Source organism: Mauremys mutica, chromosome 1 (assembly GCF_020497125.1).
Source record: "Mauremys mutica isolate MM-2020 ecotype Southern chromosome 1, ASM2049712v1, whole genome shotgun sequence".
NCBI classification, from domain to species: domain Eukaryota; kingdom Metazoa; phylum Chordata; order Testudines; family Geoemydidae; genus Mauremys; species Mauremys mutica.
In genome coordinates, this window is record NC_059072.1 from 76081845 (window position 1) to 76092174 (window position 10330).

The following is a 10330-nucleotide window of genomic DNA, read 5'->3' on the forward strand; positions in this document are numbered from 1 at the left end:
TTAAACCTTGGGTCAAATGCTGTAGCTATCTTTAGAAATCTCACATTGGTACCTTCTTTGTGTTTTGTCAAATCTGCTGTGAAAGTGTTCTTAAAAATGAACATGTGCTGGGTCATCATCCGAGACTGCTATAACATGAAATATGTGGCAGAATGTGGGTAAAACAGAAGAGGGGACATACACTTCTTCCCAAAGGAGTTCAGTCACAAATTTAATTGACACATTATTTTTTAATGAGCATCATCTGCATGAAAGCATGTCCCCTGGAATGGTGGCTGAAGCATGAAGGGGCATACAAATGTTTAGCGTATCTGGTACATAAATCCCTTGCAATTCCAGCTACAAGAGTGCCATGCAAATGCCTGTTCTCACTTTCTGGTGGCATTGTAAACAAGAAGCAGGCAGCATTATCTCCTGCAAATGTAAACACACTTGTTTGTCTTAGTGATTGGCTGAACAAGAAGTAGGACTGAGTGGACTTATAGGTTCTGAAGTTTTACAATGTTTTGTTTCTGAGTGCAGTTGTGTAACAAAAAAAAATCTACATTTGTATGTTGCACTTTCACGACAAAGAGATTGCACTATAGTATTTGTATGAGGTGAATTGAAAAATACTATTTTTATTTACAAATATTTGCACTGTAAAAATGATAATCAAAAATATACACCTAGATTTAAATTACAACACAGAATACAATATACAGGAAAATGTAGAAAAACATCCAAAATATTTAATACATTTCAATTGGTATTCTATTAACAGTGCAATTAATGGTGATTATTTTTTTAAATCACGATTAATTTTTTTTGAGTTAATTGCATGAGTTAACTGTGATTAATTGAGCTCTACTCACTACTCATCTTTTCCCCACTGAGACAGTAAAAAAGCTTTACCTTGATTTTAAAATCTTTATTCCCCATGGTCAGTTCCAAATACAGACTCACTTCTTGTGTCCATGCTTGTAAAAGGTTTCTTGTTTGGAAATAACATTCCCAGTGGTCTGAGTTCCTCCATGTTGCCTGTTTGCAGGTCTTGCTTTGTTTTCCCGTTAGTCACATTCTGCTGTGGCTCTCACTGGACGGACTTCTACCACCATGTTTCTAGGGTGACTACTCACACGTTGATGGAATACAAGACATTTCAGTACTTCCAGGAATAGCATGACCCTAACCCTACTATCATGACCTCAGACTCCCAGCGAGTGCAAGGTCACATCACAGGGTGATCACCATTTTTAAAATCCCCCCAACCTCACCATCAGACTTCGTCCTTTAAGGTTACGCTGCATGGGGGGGCGGCATTTTTAAGAGTGTGCCGCTCCAACTCTGCCACTGTGACCTTATATGTGACGTCATGTTGCTGGAGGAAGTGACTTCTCTTCAAAAAGAGTGTCCCCCATCCCATACTGGACAGAACCACATCTGGCTTTGAGTACCAGATTGGGGACAAATCCTAGAAAAGCAGGACCATCTAGTTTAATACTGGAAACAAGTGGCCTGCCTACATGTTTCATGTAACACATCCTGGGTAATAACATGAGAGGAGTCCATTCTTGTAAAACTAAACTGTCTCTTTATTAAGAGCACTAGTATTTACAGGTGCTGCAACTGCAACTAGAATTGTAGTCATGTGTACACAAACTGACTTCCTGATGCCTTCTCCAGACTCTTCCCTCCTGCAACTTGTGTTTCTCCCCCCAAGTTCCATGCAGGTGACTGTAGGTTTGACCTCAACATTTAGATTTTGTTCACTTTCTAACCTCTGTGTTGGTCTAAACATCCCATTGCAGTGCTTAGAAACCAAACACTGCAGCATTTTACTAGTGATTGAGAACCAGTAAGTGAAACTGATTAGTCTGTTTTCACTGTCTAAGTTGCGTCAAGGGCAAAATGGAAACAAACTCCATACAAAATATAGCTGAAAGACATCAATGGGAGTTTTGTCTGCGAAAGAAGTGCAGAACTGAGACTTTAATTTGTACAATTATTTCTATAACTGTGTTTAAAAGAGATGGTTACAGGAGGGCACAGAGAATACACAAAATGCTGTGCAGGCAAGTGAGGTAAACAGGAAGTAAGAGGGATAATAATACTCCACTGTTACACTAGCAGTTGGAAGTCAGTCTGGTATGTGGTGCCAAAACTCAGTTTATAAACATGTGGGTGGACAGGTGAATCCATCTATATTCAGAGCTTGGCATAGCATCATTACACATGAGTAGCCACTTAAAATGTTTGCTTTGGCTATGTCATATATTTCTGGGTTAAGAGGTAAGGCTTTTTTTTTTACAAAATATAAATCTTACCTGGCACTGTTCCTTTAAAGAAACTGATTTGTATGTAGTACACGCTCCTTGTAATTTTTAAAATATGCTGATGGAAAATGTGTTTTGCAGTATGGTACATATACGACCCTTCTGATGCTTTTTTTCTAACTAAGTTGTTTTGTTCTGCACAATCTATTGTTTCCTTTTTTTCATTTTTCTTCAAAATAAACAATACTGCATTTAGAAAAGTGGTATTTTTAAACGAAAAAAAAATAATAAGCTGATATGTGCTTCAAGGCATATTGCACAGCATGCATCCTGCTCTATGTCTACAGATGGCTCTCATTTGGACACGCATACAGCACATTGGACATCCTGCCTCTCTGTTGCTGGCTCATTGAAATGAACAGATTTGCCTTTTAAATGTGTGGCTTCGGATACACCAGAGATATGATGGGGGGCAAACCATATGAGAAGATTCATGGGAAAGGAATTTAAAAAAACAGAGGGCCAGATTGTGTCAGTGCCTCTGCAACGGACCTAGGGGTACAAGTCGCTTTTTCCTCACAGCCATAAAATCTGCAGTGGAGACAGTCACAACCAGAGTCCAATACAAAGACATTGCTCAGGGTCAGCGCCTTAAGTAAAGGTACCTGCCCAACAACAGGAGGCTGCTGCATCTATCCACACCTCAGCACCTAGCTAGTGTAGCTGAGAGAGGAGCGCATACTCACCCTTTCAAAGGGTGGTGGAATCGCCGCTATGTGTGCTCCCCAAGAGAAAGTTTGGCTAAGCCAGCCAGAATTTCTCCATGAACTTCTGCTTCAGCACAATCCCTCTTTGCCTCTCCGTAATGGAACTCATAGATGAAGGTGACAGTCTGGCACATAAGCAGGTATATGAGTGGGAGAGTGAAGCATAAAGGACAACTGGACTAGCTTGCATTAGCTTTGCTGGTGTGATAATAAGGCTAAAAGTGCTAAAGCTGTTTCTTCAGTGAAGAATCCTGCTGGTATGATTCTGTAGAATCCACTTCATCAGACAAATAGTGCACCTAGAGAAAAGGTTCAGTACAATACAGTTCAGTGACTCAAAGCAGTGGGCAAACAGTATTGCTTAGTCCATCTGAATGATACACCTAGTGCAGGGGACTGCAACCTTTCAGAAGTGGTGTGCTGAGTCTTCATTTATTCACTCTAATTTAAGATTTTGCATGCCAGTAATAGTTTTAATGTTTTTAGAAGGTCTCTTTCTAGAAGTCTGTAATATATAACTAAACTATTGTTGTATGTAAAAAAATAAGGTTTTAAAAATGTTTAAGAAGCTTCATTTAAAATCAAATTAAAATGCAGAGCCCTCCTGGACCAGTGGCCAGGACCAGGGCAGCATGAGTGCCACTGAAAATCAGCTTGCGTGCCGCCTTCGGCACCCGTGCCATAGATTGACCTAATGTTTTTGGTAACCATTTCACTGTAATCTACATGGTGTGAACTGGCATTCCTTAGCATTAATTACCCACTCAGTGCTCCTTTACTGAGTTTACATGCTTCGTCCATTTCATGCTAGTTATAACTTTTTCCTCAAGTCACTGAAACTCTCTGCCTCAGTTTCCACTTTCATAAAATGGGGCTATTAACAGTTGCTTCCCTCTGTCAGAGAGTTTTAGAAGGAGTAGCTATTATTTGTAAACCTCTTTGAAAACAAAAAGTGTTAAGTATTTGCGGTGAGAGGCAAATTTGTCAGTCCATCCCAAATGAGGGCAAGAAAAAAAAATCACAAGTCGAACAGCAAGACTTTTAAAATTAATCAAAAATATTACACCCTCCCTAGATAAAACCATACCAGTTCCTTTTCTAAGTGCACACTGAAGCTCTTAAATGTGCACACTCAGGGGCCAGCTGTACTTGTGATGCCTCCCCCATCTCTCCCATGGGCACTCTTCCCAAGTGACAGGCCTCAATCTGCACTTTTTCCAGTTCACTCCACAGTTCACTCCATAGACTGGCTACAACACCTGCTACCCCCACTGACTGCTACAGTTACGGGCTGAGCAGTACCTTATATTTCCTTGAAGTTCCTCATGCGTACAATCCCTTTAGTGGCTAGTTCCACTACCTTCCTCTCCTTCTGAGTGTAATCCTGCAGTTCTACCACTCTTAGACTGGACCCCAAGGCAGCAGTCCCTTTGTTTCCAATCAAGTTCATAACAGGCCCAGCTGAAATTGGTCCCTGCTAGACATTCCTCTCCGGGTGCCTGTGACCAGTAGCTATTTAAAATGACTCAGAACAGCTCCTTTCAAACAGACAGATTGTCCATTCTCCCAAAGGTACGCAGCAGGCTGGGAGAAAGGGCTAAACCCACAACAAGACTGGGGCTTGCTTGCAGCTCATCACCTCTCTCCACCTATAGGTGAGGTGAGCTGTCTCAGGAACATCCTGCAGAGCTAGGGTGGCCACTCGCACATTCCTGGAATACCAGATATTCCCCTGCTTCCAGGAATGGCATAGGCCTGCCCCTGCTGGTGAGTGTGTGGGGTTATGCCAGCAGGGGCAGCGTGGTGTGCTCTTGATTATGGCAGCTCCTGTCAGATACTGGACAAAACCACATCTAATTTTGTCTCTGTACCAGACAGGAGACAAACACCACAAAAGCAGGACTGTCCAGTTTAAACTTGGATGAGTGGCCTGCCTATGCAGAGCCCCTGCCTTGGTTTCACAGTCCAGCTATATGCTCTGCTTCTATCAGCATCTCTCCCAAGAAGATGCTGTCCGCTCCTCCCTCCTCTTCCTCAAGGCCAGAGATTTTAGCATCTTAATGGTCTTTTGATCTTAGTCTATGGCCTTGGAAAAATAGGTGAGTCTCCCTTCCACCCTAGGCAACTAGGGATTTTCCAATGACTAGGTCACCCACTGTTTCTCTCAAGAACCATTGGTATTCCCTCTGAAGGGACTTTATCTCTATAACTGTTTCTTTTCTTCTTTCTTTCTCCTGTATCTCCCCATAGCTTCCTTTGTTATAACTCTGTGCAGTCAGCCAGAATTATATCAGACAGGTAAACCAAGGCACGTATAATATCCATACAAAATAATACAGCTATCTTCCTCATTCCACACGGCTACAGTCCAAACAACCCCCAAGAGAATTAAATGTTCCTATCACTCCACCTCAATTAAGCCCAACAAAATCCCTTATTAAACCAGATCCAACTGCTCTGTCAGCTCCTCTAATACTTGAGAAACTACTCACATAATAATATGAGTAACAAAATTAAAAGCCAATAAGCTTTTTTTAGGCAAAACAGCATTCTCCAAATTATTATTATTTATTAAATTATTATGACTTTTTCTAATCTTTCTGTATATCAATCTGTGTAGTCATCAGTTTTTCCTGTTGACTTTATTGTACAATATAGGTTGCAGTTTATTTACAAAAGACAACATTTCAATATCCGTGCTGTTAGTTAAATTCTCCTTTTATCACCAATCAAGGCTGATTTCAATTTTTGATATATTTTTTATTTTTAGTTTTCATATATGAACAATAAGGACTCTTTCTGATAGCCTCTTAAACCAAATGGATTAGAGAATATAGCATCTTGCAATTTAGCACAAAATGCAAAATTCAATATATTCAGTGATGCCTCCTTAATTTGAATCACTTCTGTGCAGAATTGCTAAGTACTTTCTTTTCTTTACTCTGGTTTGTAGATTGGTAAGGAATAGTTTTCAGTTTGTGAACTGGAGACATTGTATATCCTTTGAGTCAGAACCAAATGAAGTGGAAATGTTTGGAGTTAGCAGAAATATACTCTATGAGTCAGATGCATACCCGCAGCTGCCTTTGAGTGCTGTCTGTAGAGCTGAAGGCAGGTTTGGCCCTGATCATGCTAAAGGGTACATGTGGACAGACTATTACATTGACTTCAGTCAGGGGCGGCTCTAGCCATTTCGCCGCCCCAAGCACGGCGGCACGCAGCGGGGGGCGTTCTGCCGGTTGCTGGTCCCGCGGCTCCAGTGGACCTCCTGCAGGCACGCCTGCAGGAGGTCCACCGGAGCCACCTGCTGCCCTCCCTGCGACCGGCAGAGCGCCCCCCACGGCATGCCGCCCCAAGCACGCGCTTTGCGTGCTGGGGCCTGGAGCCGCCCCTGACTTCAGTGCAAATATCCATAAGCATATATGTCTACCAACATGGATCCATTTGCAGGATTGGGGTCCTTTCTGGTATGTAGTGAGCCATGAACTCAGCTAACCTGCAGACTGACTGTGAAGCCTTTCCTTGGCCATTATTCCAGCCTTTGGCTGTGATAGCACCTGAAGACCCTCTGTACCCGTTAGATTGGGTTCTTGGCTATTGGATCCATGAAAATATGGATTCTCCTATATTCCCCCTGACCCAGCCAAGTGCTGCTACTGTGCACAAAGGATGTGAATTCCCTCACCTTCAGGTATGTCTGCCATGTTGCTTCAACAGTGGGGTGATTTTTTCACCTTTTAAACCGCGTACATTCCATATACAAGAAAACATAATGTTGAACTGTGAACTAGGATACATTGTATGCTATGTAATATATACAGGGAACCATGTATTTAGCAGTTCTGGGGCCATGACCAATATTGTCCTGCCTTTCTGAGTCATCAGACAACCAGAAGCAATAGCTCTAATAGTTGTGAGCTGCCCCCAGTCATCTTAGTAGGACTATTAACCATGAAACCATGAAACCTAACGGTGTCATTAGCAATGACAGTGTCATTATCTATTTTAATGCTGATCATATAAGCAGCAGCATCCAGCTAATATGTTTATCTCACAATCCCAAACTGCCTTCCATATCTCTTCAGATGCCAAAAGTCCCAGGGGGCCAATGTGAGTCTCAATGAAGTCACATAAATGAGGGTCATTCTTGTCAGTTGCCAGCTTGTGCAGATCAAGGAGTGACTGATTCACATTCTTTTCCAGGTGCAAGGGACACTCCTTGCTGTCAGCCCATTCTCCCAATCATCACGATCTGGTTTCTTGATGTCCTGCAGAAAGATGCGACCACCCCTCTGGCATAACAACTTCTAAATGTAATTAGGCCTTGTCAGTACAAGCATATGAAGATTGCATATGTGGGGACATCATAATATACATTGATTTTAATATCAGAATAAATAGAATGAAGAGCTACTGTATTGATTTTTACTCATATTTAATTCAACTGAAAATTTCCATTTTTAATGTATCTGATGATCCTGTAGAATTATCAGAATTGCCATAAAAAAATGTAGATACAGGCATCTCTCAGCTGAATTTAGTTCCTGCTTGCTATGGAGTCCATTGTCTTGAGTATATGTAGCTATCTTACGATGCAGTAGTGAAGGACTTACTAACTGTGAATATTACAGCTCCTATCAAGTTCTGTATTTTGGTTTATTTTTCAATGAAGCAAGAAAGCCATACTTGAAAAAATTCAGCAATTTAAGCAATGTCCCAGCAAGAGATATTCTGGTAGATTCCTTTCTTATCTCAACTGCATACATTCCAAAGCCACATGCTATGCTTTTCACAGGATGTTAGCAACTATGGTAGTTCCACTTTGCTTCTTCTTAAATTGAATTATATTTAAATATACATCACTCCTGAAACTCCTGTTTCAATTACATGTCCATTAATTTTGATTAAAAAGAATGCATTCTATAGTGTCTCTCTCCCTTTCACAAAATAATAAAAACATGCCAAATAAATAATAATAAAATAAAGGCCAAATGGTCTTTGTTTATGTTATTCATGAGGCGCTTGGCCTCACAAGCACAAGCAATGAGAGAGTGCTGACCTCACTCCTTCTTCTGGTTCAGCTAGACTATTAGAGTAACTCACTGGTAAGTGCATATTACGGGTCCCCCTCTGCTCCACTTCACAAAGGATAGGAGTTGATGTAGCTGCTACTACTGCATTAGCTCAAACTGTAGCAGCTTTCAGCTCGAGAGGTCCCTGATTCAGTCCTTAGTGTGCAGACTAAGAAGGAAACTGTGACATTAGTGACTGCTAACAGATTTAATTGATGATGTAGGGGTGAAAATGGATTATCTTGATCCCTATCTGTACTAGGGTTCCCAGCAAGGGTGCCCAAATGCTACTTTCCTAGGGTACCTTCAGGGTCAAGTTTGGTCCACAATTATACCCTCTTTGAACTCAGTGGAGCTATAGGGATGTAACTGAATTTGACCCTTAAATCACCATGGGCACTTATACTCTCTGCTATATTTGTGTTTGATGAAAATGATACTGCGGTTCCTGTCATTTTCTTATAAACAGAGCATTTTTACAGAAAATAAATTGTAGATTTATGGTACATTTTATCTGGGAAACTTCTGTATTTATTTATACTTTATCACGTTTGATTGATACTGAAGAACAAATAGTTTTTATCTTAGTTTGAGATTTAAGAAAAAGAAACACAAGCTGTGGATGCATTTGTTGTAATTTCCTAAAAGGTGCATGTTTTCATCCCAAATGTTTTAAAATCTTGTGAAATCATAACAAGTTCCTGGCACAGCCTCATTCTTGTGATCAAAAGCATATTTTTAAACAAAAAACAAATTCCTTGGAAAGAAGCGATTTTTTTTTAATCGAAGTAGACTTCTTTGTGGCTGGATGCAGTTTTCCCAAGTAAACAAATCATAAAAATGTTAACTAGCACTTTAGGTTTCTTTTTTCACTGCATTGAATTGTGTTAGGTCTGTCTCCAGAGCAGACAAAGGCAGAATCTTGCTTTCTTGTGATCATTGTAAAGAAATGTTGTGTGTTGCCTAGAACAGAGAGCAGTGTGAAACTTGTGTTAGGGGACACTGAGGGCTTGTTTTCACTACAGCTGGTCGATTATGTTAATAGCATAACTCACGTCGATGTAGCTTAGATCTACTTAGTGCCGGGTCCACGCTACGCTATGTTGATGGGAGATGCTCTCTCACCAACACTGTTTCCATGTCTCCTTGAAGTGGAGTACAGAAATCAATGGGAGAGCGCTCTCCCACTGATTCAGTGTGTCTTCACTAGACCCGCTAAATTGATGCCGCTGCATCGATTTCAGCAGTGCCGATTTAGCTCCATAGTGAAGACAAGCCCATAGTATATAGGAAATGTTGTTTGACTGGCAAGTGACTTTAAGTAAATTCTGCCTTATGTTGCTCTGGTGCACAAATATAGGGCAAATAGAGCATACAGAATCTCTTCCTCTCTGCAAACTCCATCATGCTCAAGAAAATGCTAGGAGTGAGACCTGGCTAATGCACTAGTGGGCACACTTACGTGGCCATGGAGATATAGTGTATGACTTATGAGGCTATGACATATAGGCTTGGCAGAATATCATTTTTATTTTTGTAATAATTTTGATGGATAATGTTTATTTTATTTTTTATTTTACATTTTCATAGTTGCACGCAATGATAAATTTTAAACATTTTTTTATTGTTATTGATTTAAATTTTCAAAAGTGCAGGAAATTATGGGCGGGGGTTCAGACAATGATTGAATGACAATAGACATTGAGCGTTTTAGCATTATAACCATTAAAAGACATTGCCAATATCACATGTAAAAAACATACAAAGTAAATAGCCTTAAATCAAACTCTGAGAAGTTTGTTTTCAAGCAGCACTTTTCTTACTTTGCTTATCTGTACATTTTTATTATTATTGATAGAAATGTTTCTTCGTTGGTTTGTGTGTGTACGGTTAAATTGTCATTTATCAGCATTTGCCAATCAAAATCTAATCCTGACAAGCCCACACACGTGCAACAAATGTTACCTCAACAAGCATGAGCCAGAAGACACATGCTGCTCTTGTGCAGAGAAGCAGCATAATGTTTTAGAGCCCACATGCCTTCAGGCTGCCTTAAGAATTTTGTGTTGGCCAGACAAATTCCTCTAAGAGAGAACACACTAGGCAGTGTCTCTGCTCCCTCTCTGTGGCTGAATCATGGCAGTGGCATGAGCATAAGCATTATGCTGCCCAGGGAGCAGGCCAGGAAGCAGATTGTGACTTGGATGGTCACAACCTATCTTCCAGTCTCTCTCCT